We start from the raw sequence: 20,000 nt of genomic DNA on the forward strand, positions 1-20,000 counted from the left end.
TTGTACAAACTTGGGTTATGGAACAAGGAGAAGAAGGAAACGAGAAGAGGGCAGCAGCAACAACTGGCTTTCTTATGGGACAGCTCATGCTGTTCATATCGATCTACTATGAGCCTCTGCATTTAGCATTGATTAGACCTCATCTACTAAATGTCCTAGTTCTACCGTATCTTTGGTTTTATTACTTCTGGAACAATGACAAAGACTATTTTGATTTTTTTGATTATTATGCAGGAGAGACTGCCGGAAATTCAATGCGTAATCTTAGGATTCAATGTGTATTCCTGCATAATTTAATTTTTCAATTAGTCAACCATTTCATTTTACCAAGTCCAATGTTAGCCAGATTAGTCAACATTTATATGTTTCGATACAACACCAATATGTTATTTGTAATAAGTAGTTTTGTTGGTTTTTTAATTGGTCATATTTTATTAATGAAATGGGTTGGATTGGTATTAGTCTGGATACAAAAAATTTTATTAATGAAATGGGTTGGAGTGGTATTAGCCTGGATACAAAAAAGGACTTTTCTTAGGTATTATATAGTTATTCGATCTAATAGGCATCTTATATTCGAACTTACAAAGTCTATTCCTCGAATCTTTACTCTTCTCTTTTTTATTACCTGTCTTTACTCTATAGGTAGAAAACCGTCACACATGCTGACTAAGAAACTGACAGGAATTCATCAAAGCCGAAGAAAAGGGCAGGAATTGGAGGAATTGAAGGAATTGGAGGAAAGGGAGGAAGAAACAAACATAGAAATAGAAACTATTTCCAAAGGGGGGGAGGAACAGGTATCCACCAAAGAAAATCTTTCTTATTACCCTTTTTCGAAAGAGACCGACTATAAAAATAGCCCAGTTTATGAAACTTCTTATCTGGATGGGAATCAGGAAAATTCGAAGTTAGAAATAATATCAGAAAAAAAAGAATATAAAAAATTATTATGGTTTGAAAAACCTCTTGTGACGCTTATTTTTGATTATAAACAACGGAATCGACCTTGGCGATATATAAAAAATAATCGGTTTGACAATGCTCTAAAAAATGAAATGTCACAATATTTTTTTTATACATGTCGAAGTGATGGAAAAGAAAAAATCTCTTTTACATATCCACCTAGTTTAGCAGCTTTTGGAGAAATGGTACAAAAACAAATAGATTTTTTCACACCAGAAGAATTGTTTTCTGACGAATCGTATACTGATTGGAGTTTTATCAATGAACTAAAAAGAATAAATTTAAGTAAGGAGTTTATAAAGAGAGTCGAATATTTAGATAAGGAATATTTATATAAGGAATCTTTTGATCTGGGCATACTTGAAAAAAGGACTCGATTTTCTAATTATGAAACTAATGAAGAAACTAATAATGAAACTAATAATGAAACTAATAATGAAACTAATAATGAAGAAACTACTACTGAAACTAATAATGAAACTAATAATGAAACTAATAATGAAACTAATAATGAAACTAATAATGAAACTAAAAGAAATAATGAAATTAAAAGAAATAATGAAACTAATAATGAAACTAATAATGAAACTAATAATGAAACTAAAAGAAATAATGAAACTAAAAGAAATAATGAAACTAAAAGAAATAATGAAACTAATAATGAAACTAATAATGAAACTAATAATGAAACTAAAATAAAATACTTGCCTAAAATATATGATCCTTTCTTGCAGGGACCCTACCGCGGAAGAATCAAAAAATTGTTTTCACCTTTAAGTGAAAAAACAAACACGGATCCGTTTTGGATAAATAAGATTCATGTTATACTTCTTGCTACTGATTATTACGAATTTGAACAGACAATAGATACACTCAAATCATTATCAACAGAAAAAGAACTTTCTTTATTGACAGAAACAGAAGATGAACAGACAATAGATACACTCAAATCATTATCAACAGAAAAAGAACTTTCTTTATTGACAGAAACAGAAGATGAACAGACAATAGATACACTCAAATCATTATCAACAGAAAAAGAACTTTCTTTATTGACAGAAACAGAAGATGAACAGACAATAGATACACTCAAATCATTATCAACAGAAAAAGAACTTTCTTTATTGACAGAAACAGAAGATGAACAGACAATAGATACACTCAAATCATTATCAACAGAAAAAGAACTTTCTTTATTGACAGAAACAGAAGATGAACAGACAATAGATACACTCAAATCATTATCAACAGAAAAAGAACTTTCTTTATTGACAGAAACAGAAGATGAACAGGGAAATATCGATTCCGAGGATCGAGTCAAAATTTTGAAATTTTTATGCAATATAGTTATAACTAATCCCGACAATCAAACAATTATAAAAAAATCTAATGGAATAAAAGAAATAAGTAATGGAATAAAAGAAATAAGTAAAGAAGTTCCTCGATGGTCATACAAACTACTCGACATTTTCGAACAACACCATAGAGGAGGCGAGGAACACATGATAACAGATTATGCAATTCGTTCAAGAATCTTCCGGTACGCAATAGTTTTTTCTAAGGAGGAGTTAAAGGATGATTTTTTTCTACCAAACGATATAGAAAACGACCTATCTTTGATGGAATATTCGCCAGAACCGAATTTTCGTCGAGACATAATAAAAGGTGCCGTGCGTGCCCAAAGACGTAAAATAATTAATGGGGAACTGTTTCAATCAAATGTGCATTCCCCACTTTTTTTTGACAGAGTAGACAGCCTCTTCTTCAGAGTGTTCAGATCTTTGTATTCTGATATTTCTTGGCTGATAAAACTAATATCTCGAAATTGGATATGGAAAAACAAAGAATCACAAATTTCTGATTATACAGAAAATGAGGAGGACATAAGAGAAGAAGACGAAGAGATAAGAGAAAGCATAGAAAAGATACAAGAAAGAGACAAAGAGGAAGAAAAAAGAAGAGAAAGCATAGAAGAGATACAAAAAGGAGACAAAAAAGAGAAAGAAAAAAGAAGACAAGAGTCAGAGGCAGATGACTTCCTGCTGGACGCAGCAGAATTTTGGGATATCGTCTTTTTTGGTCAAGGACCAAGGGGCATCATGTTAATAGCCCAATCGATTTTTAGAAAATATATTCTATTACCTTCATTGATAATAGCTAAAAACATTGTCCGTATATTATTATTTCAAATTCCTGAGTGGTCCACGGATTTCAAGGGTTGGAAGCGAGAAATACATGTTAAATGCACTTATAATGGTCTTCAATTCTCCACAAAAGACTTTCCAAAAAATTGGTTATCAGAAGGTATCCAGATCAAGATCCTATATCCTTTTCGCCTGAAACCTTGGCGCGGATCTAAACTGAAACCCTCTCATAAAGATCCAATGAAAAAAAAGCATAAAGATCCAATGAAAAAAAAGCATAAAGATCCAATGAAAAAAAAGAAAGTTAAAAAGAATGATTTTTGCTTTTTAACAGCTTGTGGACTGGAAAGTGACTTACCTTGCGGTCCTCCTCGAAGACGGCCTTCGTTTTTTCAGCCTATTTTTAACGAACTAGAAAAAAAAAGTGAAAAATGGAAAATTTTTAAAAAAGGAAAAAAATTGTTTCGAAAAGTCTCAGGAGAAACAAAAATTCCATTTGTAAAGGGAATAATAAAAAAACTTTCAAAAAGAAATCCAGTTTTGGAGTTGAGAGAAGAATTGGGCGAAACTAAAAAAGATTTGGGCGAAACTAAAAAAGATTCGATAATCAGTAATAAGATGATTGACGAATCATCCCTTCAAATTCAATCTATGGAGCGGACAAATTATTCATTAACAGAAAAAAAGATAAAAGATCTGACTGAGAGAACAAACACAATCAAAAATCAAATAGAAAAAATTATAAAAGACAAGAAATTAGAATCATCAAAAAAATTTTGGAAAATATTAAAAAGAAGAAATATTCGATTAATCCGTAAATTCTATTTATTTATAAAACTTTTTATTCAAAAGATATACATAGATATTTTTCTATATATCATTAAATATATCATTAATATTCCAAGACCCAATCCACAACTTTTTCTTGAATCAACAAAAAAAATGATTGATAAATTCATTTACAATAATGAAGCAAATCAAGAAAGAATTAATAAACCAAATAAAAATACAATTCATTTTATTTCAACTATAAAAAATATAAAAAACTCACTTTCGAATATTAGAAATCAAAATGCAAAAGCTTTTTGTGACTTATCCTCCCTCTCACAAGCATATGTATTTTACAAATTATCACAAACCCAAGTTATTAAATTCAAACCTATCCTTCAATATCACGGAACATCTCTTTTTCTTAAAAATGAAATAAAAGATTATTTTGAAGAACAAGGAATATCTCATTCCCAATTAAAACATCATTATGGGTTAAGACAAAAAATCTCTGGAATAAAGGAATGGAAAAACTGGTTAAGGAGTCATTATCAATACGATTATCAATACGATTTAGTTCAGAGTATATGGCTTAGATTAGTACCAGAACAATGGCGAAATAGAGTCAATCAACACTATATGGCTCAAAATAAAGATTTAACAAAATGGGATTCAGATGAAAAAGAAAGATTAATACATTACGAAAAAAAAAATGATTTTCAAGCGAATTCATTACTGAATCAAGAATATAAACTGAATCAAGAACAAAAACGGAATCAAGAACAAAAATATAAAAAAGATAATTTTAAAAAACACTATAGATATAATTTATTATCATATATATTTATTATATATCAAGATATGAGGGACTCATATACTTATGGATCACCATTACAAGTAAATAAGAGGGAAGAGATTCCTTATAATTACAACATGGATAAACGAAAATTTTTTGATATATTGGGGGATATTCCTATCCATAATTATCTAACGGGGAAAACGGGGAAAACGGGGAAATTTTCGCATAGAAAATTTTTTAATTGGAGAATTCTTAATTTTTGTCTTAGAAATAAGACCGATATTGAGTCCTGGGTCGATACCAGTACCAAGAGTAAGAAGACCAGTACCAAGAGTAAGAAAACCAGTACCAAGAGTAAGAAAAATATTAAGACTGTGATTAATAATTTTAATAATTATCAAATATCGAATCTGGAACTTTGGTTCTTCCCAGAATTTGTGCTACTATATAATGCATATAAGGTTGAACCATGGATCATACCAATAAAACTACTTCTTTTCAATTTTAATTTTAATGGAAAAAAAGAGGATCTTGTATCAGATGCAAAAAAAAAAAGAAAATTTAGATCCGTTCTCTCAAATCAAGAAAAAGATGTTGAAGAAGATTATGGTAAATCATCCAATCAAGAAAAAGGTAAATCATCCAATCAAGAAAAAGGTAAATCATACAATCAAGAAAAAGATGTTGAAGAAGATTATGGTAAATCATCCAATCAAGAAAAAGGTAAATCATCCAATCAAGAAAAAGGTAAATCATACAATCAAGAAAAAGATGTTGAAGAAGATTATGGTAAATCATACAATGAAGAAAAAGGTAAATCATACAATCAAGAAAAAGATGTTGAAGAAGATTATGGTAAATCATACAATGAAGAAAAAGGTAAATCATACAATCAAGAAAAAGATGTTGAAGAAGATTATGGTAAATCATCCAATCAAGAAAAAGGTAAATCATACAATCAAGAAAAAGATGTTGAAGAAGATTATGGTAAATCATCCAATCAAGAAAAAGGTAAATCATACAATCAAGAAAAAGGTAAATCATCCAATCAAGAAAAAGGTAAATCATCCAATCAAGAAAAAGGTAAATCAGATCAAGAAAAAGGTAAATCAGACAATCAAGAAAAAGATGTTGAAGAAGATTCTGGTAAATCAAAAAAACATAGAAAGGAAGACGAGAGCAAGAGAGAAGCTCGTTTATTCCTACAAAAGTATTTGTATTTTCAATTCGGATGGGATGCTGATTCTTTCGATGAAAAAATAATCAAAAATATCAAAGCATATTCTTTCATTCTTGGCCTGATAAATATGAATGAAACTTTTCTATACTCTGTTAGAAGAGGAGGAACGAATCTGGATATTTTGATGGATTCGGCGGATAAGTTACTTTTAACTTATCAATACCTACTCAAAAAAGGAGTATTGATTATCGAACCAATTCGCCGGTATGTAGAAATTGATGGACAATTTATTCTATATCAAACTATAAGTATTTCATTGGTTCATAAAAATAAACATGAAATTAATCAAAGACGCAAAAAAAAAAAAAGACGCAAAAAAAAAAACTATATTGAAAAAAATAATTTTGATGAATCCATTGCAAGACATCAAAAAATGACTGAAAATAAAGACAAAAATCATTATGATTTGTTTATTCCTGAAAATATTTTATCCCCTAACCACCGGAGAGAATTGCGAATTCGAATTTCTTTCAATTCAAGGGATAAAAATGGTATGCATAGAAATCCAGTATTTTTAAATAATGTAAAAAACTGTGGTCAAGTTTTGAATAAAAACAAACATCTTGATAGTGATAAAAAGAAACTAATTAAATTTAAAGTTCTTTCTTTGGCCCAATTATCGATTAGAAGATTTAGCTTGTATGAATCGCTATTGGTTTAATAGTAATAATGGCAGTCGTTTCAGTATGGTAAGGATACATATGTATCCGCGTTTGAAAATTCGTCAATGGTACATTTTTCCATATATTATGATTGAAAACCGGATTGATTAATTTTATTTGAAAAAATTATAAAGTTCATAACGAACTTAAAATCATTGTGCATATTAAAATGAATGGTATTATTATTATTACTGATCAGTAAAATTCACATTCAAAAAAAGGGGGAGAGAAATTTTTGTTTTATGGTAAAAAATTCATTCATCTCAGTTATTTTTCAAGAAAAAAAAGAAGAAAACAAGGGGTCCGTTGAATTTCAAATAGTCAGTTTCACCAATAAGATACGAAGACTTACTTCACATTTGGAATTGCACAAAAAAGACTATTTATCTCAGAGAGGTCTACGTAAAATTCTAGGAAAACGTCAACGGCTTCTGTCTTATTTATCAAAGAAAAATAACATACGTTATAAAGAATTAATTAGTGAGTTGGATATTCGGGAATCAAAAAATCGTTAATTTGATTGAATTAGTCGATTTATTATATTTTTCATTTTGATGTACTTCTTTTCGTTTTCAACAATTCATGTAAGAATGAATCGAGGAAAAACTTATGAATCTATCAGCTACAGAAAAAGACCTTATGATAGTCAATATGGGACCTCACCACCCATCAATGCACGGTGTTCTTCGTCTCATCGTTACTCTAGATGGTGAAGATGTTGTTGACTGTGAACCAATATTAGGTTATTTACACAGAGGAATGGAAAAAATTGCGGAAAACCGAACAATTATACAATATTTGCCTTATGTAACACGTTGGGATTATTTAGCCACTATGTTCACGGAAGCAATAACCGTAAATGGACCAGAACAATTGGGCAATATTCAAGTCCCTAAAAGAGCCAGCTATATCAGAGTAATTATGTTGGAGTTGAGTCGTATAGCTTCTCATCTATTATGGCTTGGACCTTTTATGGCCGATATTGGTGCACAGACCCCCTTTTTCTATATTTTCAGAGAAAGAGAATTAGTATATGATCTATTCGAAGCTGCCACCGGTATGAGAATGATGCATAATTATTTTCGTATCGGAGGAGTAGCGGCCGATCTACCCTATGGCTGGATAGATAAATGTTTGGATTTCTGTGATTATTTTTTAACAGGAATTGTTGAATATCAAAAACTTATTACGCGAAATCCTATTTTTTTAGAACGAGTTGAAGGGGTAGGGGTTATTGGTGGAGAAGAAGCAATAAATTGGGGTCTATCCGGCCCAATGCTACGAGCCTCTGGAATCAAATGGGATCTTCGTAAAGTTGATCATTATGAGTGTTACGACGAATTTGATTGGGAAATCCAGTGGCAAAAAGAAGGAGATTCATTAGCTCGTTATTTAGTCCGAATCAGTGAAATGACGGAATCCATAAAAATAATTCAACAGGCCCTGGAAGGAATTCCGGGGGGTCCCTATGAGAATTTAGAAATCCGATGTTTTGATCGAGAAAGGGATCCAGAATGGAATGATTTTGAATATCGATTCATTAGTAAAAAACCTTCTCCTACATTTGAATTACCGAGACAAGAACTTTATGCGAGAATGGAAGCCCCAAAGGGAGAATTAGGAATTTTTCTGATAGGAGATCAAAGTGGTTTTCCTTGGAGATGGAAAATTCGCCCGCCGGGTTTTATCAATTTGCAAATTCTTCCTCAGTTAGTTAAAAGAATGAAATTGGCTGATATTATGACGATACTAGGTAGCATAGATATCATTATGGGAGAAGTTGATCGTTGAAATGATAATTTATACAACAGAAGTAGAAGATATCAATTCCTTTTACAGATTGGAATCCTTAAAAGAGGTCTATGGGATCATATGGATGTTTGTCCCTATTTTGACTCTTGTATTGGGAATCACAATAGGTGTACTAGTAATTGTATGGTTAGAAAGAGAAATATCTGCAGGAATACAACAACGTATTGGGCCTGAATACGCCGGCCCTTTGGGAATTCTTCAAGCTCTAGCAGATGGAACAAAACTGCTTTTCAAAGAGAATATTCTTCCATCTAGAGGAAATACTCGTTTATTCCGTATTGGACCGTCTATAGCAGTCATATCCATTTTACTAAGTTTTTCAGTAATTCCTTTTAGCTCTCGCCTTATTTTAGCCGATCTCAATATCGGTATTTTTTTATGGATTGCCATTTCAAGTATTGCTCCTGTTGGACTTCTTATGTCAGGATACGGATCAAATAATAAATATTCCTTTTTAGGTGGTCTGCGAGCTGCTGCTCAATCGATTAGTTATGAAATACCATTAACTCTATGTGTTTTATCAATATCTCTACGTGCGATTCGTTGAAATATAAACTTTTCTTTTCCCTATTCCTTTCGTTCTATAAAATAAGCTGAATGGATTGAATAGATATCTTCGTTATTTTATTATCCTTCAGGTTGATAAACTAAATTAGATAGTTATATATGAGTGAAAGAAAGCAGCTTATAAATTCGCAGTAAATTAAACAAAAAAAAATTTAATCTCATTTCCTATGTACAAGAGTTAAGTGGAAGAAAACATAAGTGGAAGAAGTCTTTACCCCAAGACGGGTTGATTAGTCAATCTAGCTTGAAGCGGGCTCAAAAGATCAACCGTATAGAGTTTTGGCTATCCTTTGTATAGATTCCCATACATGTATTGCCAAACCAAACGGGGGATTGAACAAAAAAATGAGTGGATGGTTAGGAACACCAAAATACACAAAGGATTAGTAATGGAGATTATGTAAATTATATAAAAAGGATATTTCTGGATAACATAAAAAGAATACTAATTGGGGCTTTAAATTAGTAGAAATGAGTAGGCAGTACTACCCACGATTCCGGTCCAGAGTATGCTCCTATCCACCGATTAAAGTAATGACTATCAGGAACGAAATAATCCTTTACTATTTTTTAGTTTAAGCCCCCATTCGTAATTTTCTCAGATCAGAAAGAAGAATAGGAACGAAAAAGAAAGAATAAAAAATAAATATTTTTTTTTTTTTTATTCTTTCTTTCATATATATAGAGAGATATAATCTGTGTCATGATTTATGAGCTAATGTAATATTTAATTTTTTTCGTAATCGAAAACAATGGGTTGAAATATCTATTGATATTTCTACAAGAAGTATTTTATTGAAGGCTTAAGTTATTACTCAACAAATAAAAATTGAAATTAGTAACGGGCGAGATCAATTCAGAAGCACTTTTTTTATTCTTCATAATATAGCAGACAGAATTCCATTGGTATAATTTTGGACCTTCCAATCCATTTTTTCTCTATCTATTCTACAACCATACGAAGAGAAATAATACTGATTCGGTCCTTAAATTTATTTGTGACCCACGAGGAGCCGTATGAGTTGAAAACCTCATGTACGGTTTTGGACTAGCGATGGGAACAGTGATGTTATCATCGACTATAATTATCTAACAGCTCAAGTACAGTTGATATAGTTGAGGCGCAATCAAAATATGGGGTTTGGGGATGGAATTTGTGGCGTCAGCCAATAGGGTTTATCGTTTTTCTAATTTCTTCTCTAGCAGAATGTGAGAGATTACCTTTTGATTTACCAGAAGCCGAGGAAGAATTAGTAGCAGGGTATCAAACCGAATATTCGGGTATCAAATTTGGTTTATTTTATGTTGCTTCCTATCTAAATCTATTACTTTCTTCCTTATTTGTAACAGTTCTTTACTTGGGGGGTTGGAATATTTCCATTCCGTACGTATTCGTCCCTGAGCTATTTGAAATAAATAAAATGAATGGAATCTTTGGAACGACAATTGGTATCTTTATTACATTAGCTAAAACTTATTTGTTTTTGTTTATTTCTATCGCAACAAGATGGACTTTACCTAGGTTAAGAATGGACCAATTATTAAATCTTGGATGGAAATTTCTTTTACCCATTTCTCTCGGTAATCTATTATTAACAACTTCTTTCCAACTTCTTTCACTGTAAAGAAAAAAAGAATACGAGATTCATGACTTGGTTCAAACAAGAGAAAGAAACAAACATAAAATTATTCATAGATATTCACGATATGTTCCCTATGGTAACTGGGTTCATGAATTATGGCCACCAAACAGTCCGAGCAGCAAGGTACATTGGTCAAGGTTTCATGATTACCATTATCCCACGCAAATCGTTTACCTGTAACTATTCAATACCCTTATGAAAAATTAATCGCATCAGAGCGTTTCCGTGGGCGAATCCATTTTGAATTTGATAAATGCATTGCTTGTGAAGTATGTGTTCGTGTATGCCCTATAGATCTGCCTGTTGTTGATTGGAAATTTGAAACGGATATTAGAAAAAAACGATTGCTTAATTACAGTATTGATTTCGGAATTTGTATATTTTGTGGTAACTGCGTTGAGTATTGTCCAACAAATTGTTTATCAATGACTGAAGAATATGAACTTTCTACTTACGACCGTCACGAATTGAATTATAATCAAATTGCTTTGGGCCGTTTACCAATGTCAGTAATTGACGATTATACAATTCGAACAATTTTGAATTCGCCTCAAAGAAAAACTGAGTAAGTAAACCTCCTATTCTATTAAAGAGAAATTTCCAATTCTTTTAAGGTTCCGTTTTGGTTTAAGTTAAAAGAATATTTGGTTTGACTTAAAAGAATGAGGCCTTTACTCTTTGTTTGGTCAATAAATAAAAATTCAATTACAAATTAACTGGTTGATAAGAATTTCGAATTCATTTTTCTTGAAAATCTATTAATATATTCGTAATTATTTCGAAATATATAGTTTCAAAAAACAAAATACCCTTTCGAACCGAACAAAAAAAAAGAATTAAAAACGAAACAATAATTGTACTTAGATCAATTCACACCTAATAGATTAGGATTTTATTCAATTAGGAACGTATCATAAAAAAAAAATTCCTGGTCGGGTCAATAAGATCATGAAAAGCATTTCGATTTATTTATCTCTTATTTTACATATAATGGATTTGCCTGGACCAATACACGATTTTCTTTTAGTTTTTCTGGGATCGGGTCTTATATTAGGGGGCCTGGGAGTGGTATTACTTACCAATCCAATTTTTTCTGCCTTTTCATTGGGATTGGTTCTTGTTTGTATATCCTTATTCTATATTCTCTCAAATTCTCATTTTGTAGCTGCTGCCCAGCTTCTTATTTATGTGGGAGCCATAAATGTTTTAATCCTATTTGCTGTGATGTTCATGAATGGTTCAGAATATTATAAAAATTTTAATCTGTGGACCATTGGGAATGGCCTTACTTCGTTGATTTGTACAAGTATTCTTGTTTCGCTAATTACTACTATATTAGATACATCATGGTACGGGATTATTTGGACTACAAGATCAAACCAAATTATAGAACAAGATTTGATAAGTAATAGTCAACAAATTGGAATTCATTTAGCAACAGATTTTTTTCTTCCATTTGAATTCATTTCACTAATTCTTTTAGTTGCTTTGATAGGTGCAATTGCTGTGGCTCGTCAGTAATAAATCTTTCTAACTAGGAATAGCAAGCAATCCAAATTAAACTTTTTTCTGTCTTATCGCATCTATTTTCCTTGAATTCTTGTTCGTGTATAAAATATAAAATAGAAATTCGTTTATTCGAGATATTTCCAATATATTCTTTTTGTTATATTCTATTCTAGTCAATCAAATCCGTTGAATTATTGTTCATATTAAAATGAATCGAAATTGATAAGGAGTTGGTCAATGATGCTCGAACATATACTTGTTTTGAGTGCCTATTTATTTTCTATCGGTATTTATGGATTGATCACGAGTCGAAATATGGTTCGGGCCCTTATGTGTCTTGAACTTATACTGAATGCGGTTAATATAAATTTTGTAACATTTTCTGATTTTTTTGATAGTCGGCAATTAAAAGGAAATATTTTATCAATTTTTGTTATAGCTATTGCAGCCGCTGAAGCAGCTATTGGATCAGCTATTGTTTCCTCAATTTATCGTAACAGAAAATCAACGCGTATCAATCAATCAACTTTGTTGAATAAGTAATATTAATAATATTAAATTATAAGATTCACCAATTTGAATTAGCATGTCCAATATGTTGGAATCTACATCATGTTTTCGAAAACGTAAGAAATCAAAGTATCTTGGTCCTTTCTTATGAGTTGATCCCGAAGGAAATTGATTAGAAAATTTCTGGTAAATCGTTGATTCATCTGGTGTTTAACTATAATGATTCATTTACAAGTTTACTAGATTGAAATTTTATGATGTTCAAAAAATTATAGATCCCATGTCACATTCAGTAAAAATTTATGATACATGTATAGGGTGTACTCAATGTGTCCGAGCCTGCCCCACCGATGTGTTAGAAATGATACCTTGGGATGGATGTAAAGCTAAGCAAATTGCTTCCGCTCCAAGAACAGAAGACTGTGTTGGTTGTAAGAGATGTGAATCCGCTTGTCCAACAGATTTCTTGAGCGTTCGAGTTTATTTATGGCATGAAACAACTCGAAGTATGGGTCTAGCTTATTGATACGTTCCCGAAAACCCCACTTGAATACATTTTGAATCCATTTTATTTTTTTTTTACTGAAAAAACCCGTGCTCAAAAAAAATCTTTTTTGAGCACGGGTTTTTCTGGTCCAAGTGCATCTTGTCTTTACCACGAATTATTTTCCTTGGTTAACAATAATTGTAGTTTTACCAATATCTGCAGGTTCTTTAATTTTCTTTCTTCCTCATAGAGGAAATAAGCTAATTAAGTGGTATACTATGTGTATATGCATATTTGAACTCCTTCTAACAACCTATGCATTTTGTTATCATTTCCGATTGGACGATCCATTAATCCAGCTGGAGGAAGATTATAAATGGATAAATTTTTTTGATTTTTACTGGAGATTGGGAATAGATGGACTTTCTATAGGGCCCATTTTACTGACAGGATTTATCACTACTTTAGCTACTTTGGCGGCTTGGCCAGTTACTCGAGATTCGCGATTATTCCATTTCTTGATGCTAGCAATGTACAGTGGTCAAATAGGATCATTTTCTTCTCGAGACCTTTTACTTTTTTTCATCATGTGGGAGTTCGAATTAATTCCCGTTTATCTACTTCTATCCATGTGGGGGGGAAAGAAACGTCTGTACTCGGCTACAAAATTTATTTTGTACACTGCGGGGGGTTCCATTTTTTTATTAATAGGAGTTTTGGGTATCGGTTTATACGGTTCTAATGAACCAACATTAAATTTTGAAACATTAGCTAATCAATCGTATCCTGTCGCACTGGAAATCATATTCTATATTGGATTTCTTATTGCTTTTGCTGTCAAATCGCCGATTATACCCTTACATACGTGGTTACCAGACACCCATGGGGAGGCACATTACAGTACTTGTATGCTTCTAGCCGGAATTTTATTAAAAATGGGAGCGTATGGATTAGTTCGCATCAATATGGAATTATTACCCCACGCTCATTCCATATTTTCTCCCTGGTTGATAATAGTGGGTACAATGCAAATAATTTATGCAGCTTCAACATCTCTTGGTCAACGGAATTTAAAAAAAAGAATAGCCTATTCCTCCGTATCTCATATGGGTTTCATAATTATAGGAATTGGCTCTATAACTGATACGGGACTCAACGGAGCTATTTTACAAATAATATCTCATGGATTTATCGGTGCTGCACTTTTTTTCTTGGCAGGAACGAGTTATGATAGAATGCGTCTTTTTTATCTCGACGAAATGGGTGGAATGGCTATTCCGATTCCAAAAATATTTACGATGTTCAGTATCTTATCGATGGCTTCTCTTGCATTACCGGGCATGAGTGGTTTTGTTGCAGAGTTGATAGTCTTTTTTGGAATAATTACCAGCCAAAAATATTTTTTAATGCCAAAAATACTAATTACTTTCGTAATGTCAATTGGAATGATATTAACTCCTATTTATTCATTATCTATGTCACGTCAAATGTTCTATGGATACAAGCTATTTAATGCTCAAAGTTCTTATTTTTTTGATTCTGGACCACGAGAGTTATTTGTTTCGATCTCTATCTTTCTACCAGTAATAGGTATTGGTATTTATCCGGATTTTGTCCTCTCATTATCAGGTGAGAAGGTCGAAACTATTCTATATAATTATTTTTATAGATAGTTTTGATGAATAAAACAAAAAATCAAAAAGTAATCCTATGATTTTTAAAATTGTTCGTTGTACAGTGAAAAAAAAAAGAAAGAAGTCTTTTTTCTTCTCTTAAGTTTAAGTTAAGTAAAAAAAGGTAAAAGAATTAAATTGAATTTTAATCAGACATCTTTGGCTTTTGTTAGAACCTTTTGAATCAAGTAGTGGAGTGATTCAAAAGGTTCTTGACAGCTTACAATAAGTTTTCTTATATATACGCTGTCCTATCTTAGTATTTGTTAGGCTTAGCCTTTTTATTCAATTCAATTAGATGTTAATGTAAATGAACCATAACTATGTAAACCTATTCCTAATAGATTGACCCCAAAATAGCATATCCAAATTATAAGAAATCCCATAGAAGCCACAAGTGCGGAATTTACACCTTCCAAATTTTTATTTGTTCGGGTATGTAAATAAATCGCGAATACGGTCCAAGTAATAAATGCCCAAGTTTCCTTTGGGTCCCAATTCCAATATGATCCCCACGCCTCATTAGCCCATACGGCTCCCGAAAGAATTCCTATGGTTAAAAAGATAAACCCGAGACTAATAATACGATAACTCCAACGATCCAATTGTTGAGTCAATTGATACCTGTAAAAATTTTTAGAAGAAAGAAAATAAGTGTTTAATAAAACATTGCTTCTTTCATTCATGTATTGGATTTCGCCAAACGAAAATGACTGATTTAATAAATTATTGTTTTTACCAATAATTTTTATGGCTTTTCGAAATGTAATGACTAGAAGAGCTACTGATAATAATGATCCACATAAAAGAGCTGCATAGCCTAATACCATCATACTTACGTGCATCATTAACCACTGGGATTGGAGAGCAGGCGCTAATATTGCGGATTGATGCATTTTGGTTAAAAGACCCGAAGTGGCAAAGCCTTGGGTAAAAATAACACTTGGTGCGGTTATTGCGCTTAAATCATTTTTACGCTTTTTAAAATAGTAAACCATATGAATAAGGGAGAAACCCCATGAAAGAAAGATTAATGATTCATATAAATCACTTAATGGGAAATGTCCTGAATAAATCCAACGAGTGACTAATAATCCTGTTATACAGAAAAAGGTAACTATCATGCCCTTTTCTGATGAATCATATAGTCCTACGACTTCATCGACTAATAAGAATAAGGTTAAAAAATGAATTGTAATTACAATTGAAACGACCGAAAAGGATATATGAGTTAATATATGCTCTAAAGTTGAAAAAATCATAAGAATTCTGAAAAAAGCGAGGGTTTCTAGATTTTATGGAATGGAAATCAGGAATTAAATTCATTATAGGACTTATTCTATCTCTTTTAGAAGATACTATGCCGCTACTCGGACTCGAACCGAGATGCTCTAGCACTGCTTCCTAAGAGCAGCGTGTCTACCGATTTCACCATAGCGGCTTGCTCGAAATCATAATAAGCCATTTTTTATTCAATCGTCGAGATTGAAGGTGAAGGGGTCAATTCAATGTAAAATGTAAAAGAAGCATTTAATTTAAATTGATGAATAAAAACTCGTTTAAATAGCAATTTGAAGGTTCAAAAAGAATCTTTATTATTTATCGTTTTATTTAATTATCCTTTTTTTTATTTAATATTTAATTTAATATTTAATTATTTCAACAGAGATTTTATAGTTTGTGTTTTCCTAAAAGAGAACTCCTCTATTGTAACTAAACTAACTAGTTGTAACTTCAATTCATAGATAGAATTCAACAAAAAAATGTTCTTTATCATTTTAATTTTTTAATGATTCATCTCTCATTCTTTTATATGATTTTTATGAATCTATAAAAAAAAAAATGCTTATCAATTGAATGAATAAATGAATGAAAAAATATTATTTTTAGAGATCACAATTTCAGCACCACATCCAATGATTTCAAAAGATTTATGTAATTTGCATAGCTTTGTATTAATCGTTAGGATTTTGCGTTTTAAGGATTTATCAAACCAACTAGATATTGGGTTGTACACGTTACGTTATATAAAAAGCGTTTCGATTCCTGTCATAATTGTACCATACTTCAAAAAAGTATTTCGAATTTCGAATTCTAAAAATATGTCTTGATTCATCTTCTTATACAAACATAGAATTTTTTTAGATCATTTTAAATTGATACATTATTTGTATATCCACTAAATTATAAAGGGAGTTTTCTCAATTGGGTTGAAAGCAAGGGAAGGATATATAGTAATTCAGAGAAATAATGATTCATAAAGTTACAAAATTGAAACTTAATGGATTAGTTTCAACAACCCAGTTAAAGCTCTTATATATATGTGCTCCGATATAGCTATAGTATAAATATACAAATTTTTATTATTTAATTATTTAATTATTTATTATTATAAATTGAAATTGAATATTATAAAAATAACAAATTATTATAACACTAAGATACCAAATGGGGCGATGGGGAAAATGAGAATCCCCATCCCGGAAATGAAAAAAAAAAAGATATTCAAAAAAGAAAACCTTTGTATCTTATTCGAGTTAAACCAATTCAGATTAAAAAAAAATTATTTGTCGTACAAAAAAACTTTTTGAATTACCCGTAAAAATAGATCTCGATAATGAAAAAGCTTTCAACGCCGCCCAATATCCTTTCTTTTTCCAAACATTTTTTCGAATACGCTTTTTTGATGTAGAAGTACGTTTTTTTGGAACTGCCATTCAAAAAAAAGGTTATTTAGTGCTATAGTTGGATGTCAAAGACATCTATTTTTAAAACAAAATGATCGGTGTCTTTATGTCATTATTTATCTATTCCTATAGATTTTCTAGATTAATAGATTTTCTAGATTATAATTATCTATATACTACTATATAAATTTCATAAGAACTAAATAGAGATGGGAAAATAACATAAAATGCTTCTATTCTAGAAAAAAAAAAAAAAAAAAATATGATATAACCTTTTTTTATTTATATTCCATACACTATCCAGAAAAAAAGAAGAATTTGTATTTAATTTATTGGTACCTTTCTTTTTTATATCTCCATTCAAATCTATAGGATAGATTAGGATCTATTATGATATATAAATTGAATTGATGAAATCAAAAAAACGTAAAAAAGAGTCTTTCCTTCTCTATCTCTGCCTATTTTTTTTGTCGTCCTACATTTATAATTTATACATCTCCATTTATACACGAAAAATACATCAAAACAAAAAAATGTAAAAAAACCATTTTATTTACCTAATAAAAAACAAACTTGAATTTTTTTCTATTAATTGGTAATTGGTCAAGCTCGAAGAGAGAGTATGCCCAATTTTCATTTTCAATCAAATTCGAATGAGACTCGTAATTAATCTGTTAAAGGATACATAATTTTGAAAAAAAAAAAGAATATTTTTTTTTTCCATTAGTAACTCGGTGATATCATTTGATTACTTCTAACTTCGAAATTTGAATATTTTTGAAATATTTGAGAAAGATTAAAAGATTAATAATAGAAAATTCCAGTTAACTTTGTAATATCTTGATTGTATTATTGCTCCCTTTCCATCAAAAGAGATAAGAGCCGGTGAATCAGAAACGATTAATTAAGAAAGAATAAGAAAAAAGTTTTTATGGAGCATACATATCAATATTCATGGATCATACCTTTTGTGCCACTTCCAATTCCTATTTTAATAGGAATGGGACTCCTACTTTTTCCGACGGCAACAAAAAATCTTCGTCGTATGTGGGCTTTTCCCAATATTTTATTGTTAAGTATAGTTATGATTTTTTCGGTCGATCTGTCTATTCAGCAAATAAATAGAAGTTCTATCTATCAATATGGATGGTCTTGGACCATCAATAATGATTTTTCTTTCGAGTTTGGCTACTTTATTGATTCACTTACCTCTATTATGTCAATATTAATCACTACTGTTGGAATTTTTGTTCTTATTTATAGTGACAATTATATGTCTCATGATCAAGGATATTTGAGATTTTTTGCTTATATGAGTTTATTCAATACTTCAATGTTGGGATTAGTTACTAGTTCTAATTTGATACAAATTTATATTTTTTGGGAATTGGTTGGAATGTGTTCTTATCTATTAATAGGGTTTTGGTTCACACGACCTGTTGCGGCAAACGCTTGTCAAAAAGCGTTTGTAACTAATCGGATAGGCGATTTTGGTTTATTATTAGGAATCTTAGGTTTTTATTGGATAACGGGAAGTTTCGAATTTCAAGATTTGTTCGAAATATTTAATAACGTGATTTATAATAATGAGGTTCATTTTTTATTTGTTACTTTATGTGCCTCTTTATTATTTGCCGGCGCAGTTGCTAAATCTGCGCAGTTTCCCCTTCATGTATGGTTACCTGATGCCATGGAGGGGCCTACTCCTATTTCGGCTCTTATACATGCTGCCACTATGGTAGCAGCGGGAATTTTTCTTGTAGCCCGCCTTCTTCCTCTTTTCATAGTTATACCTTACATAATGAATCTAATATCTTTGATAGGTATAATAACAGTATTATTAGGGGCTACTTTAGCTCTTGCTCAAAAAGATATTAAGAGGGGTTTAGCCTATTCTACAATGTCCCAACTGGGTTATATGATGGTAGCTCTAGGTATGGGGTCTTATCGAGCCGCTTTATTTCATTTGATTACTCATGCTTATTCGAAGGCATTGTTGTTTTTAGGATCCGGATCCATTATTCATTCCATGGAAGCTATTGTTGGATATTCTCCAGATAAAAGCCAGAATATGGTTTTTATGGGCGGTTTAAGAAAGCATGTGCCAATTACACAAATTGCTTTTTTAGTGGGTACACTTTCTCTTTGTGGTATTCCACCCCTTGCTTGTTTTTGGTCCAAAGATGAAATTCTTAGTGACAGTTGGTTGTATTCACCGATTTTTGCAATAATAGCTTGGTCCACGGCCGGATTAACAGCATTTTATATGTTTCGGATCTATTTACTTACTTTTGAAGGACATTTAAACATTAATTTTCAAAATTATAGTGGCAAAAAAGGTAGCTCCTTCTATTCAATAAAACTATGGGGTAAAAAAGAGCAAACAATGATTAACAGAAATTTTCCTTTATCCCCTTTATTAACAATGAATAATTTATTAACAATGAATAATAATGAGAAGCCATATAGAATTGGTGGTAATGTAAAAAAAGGGGCTCTTATTACTATTACGAATTTTGGCTACAAGAAGGCT

This window comes from Durio zibethinus, unplaced genomic scaffold (assembly GCF_047325235.1).
Source record: "Durio zibethinus cultivar Kanyao isolate XHJ-2024 unplaced genomic scaffold, ASM4732523v1 HiC_scaffold_108, whole genome shotgun sequence".
NCBI lineage: Eukaryota > Viridiplantae > Streptophyta > Magnoliopsida > Malvales > Malvaceae > Durio > Durio zibethinus.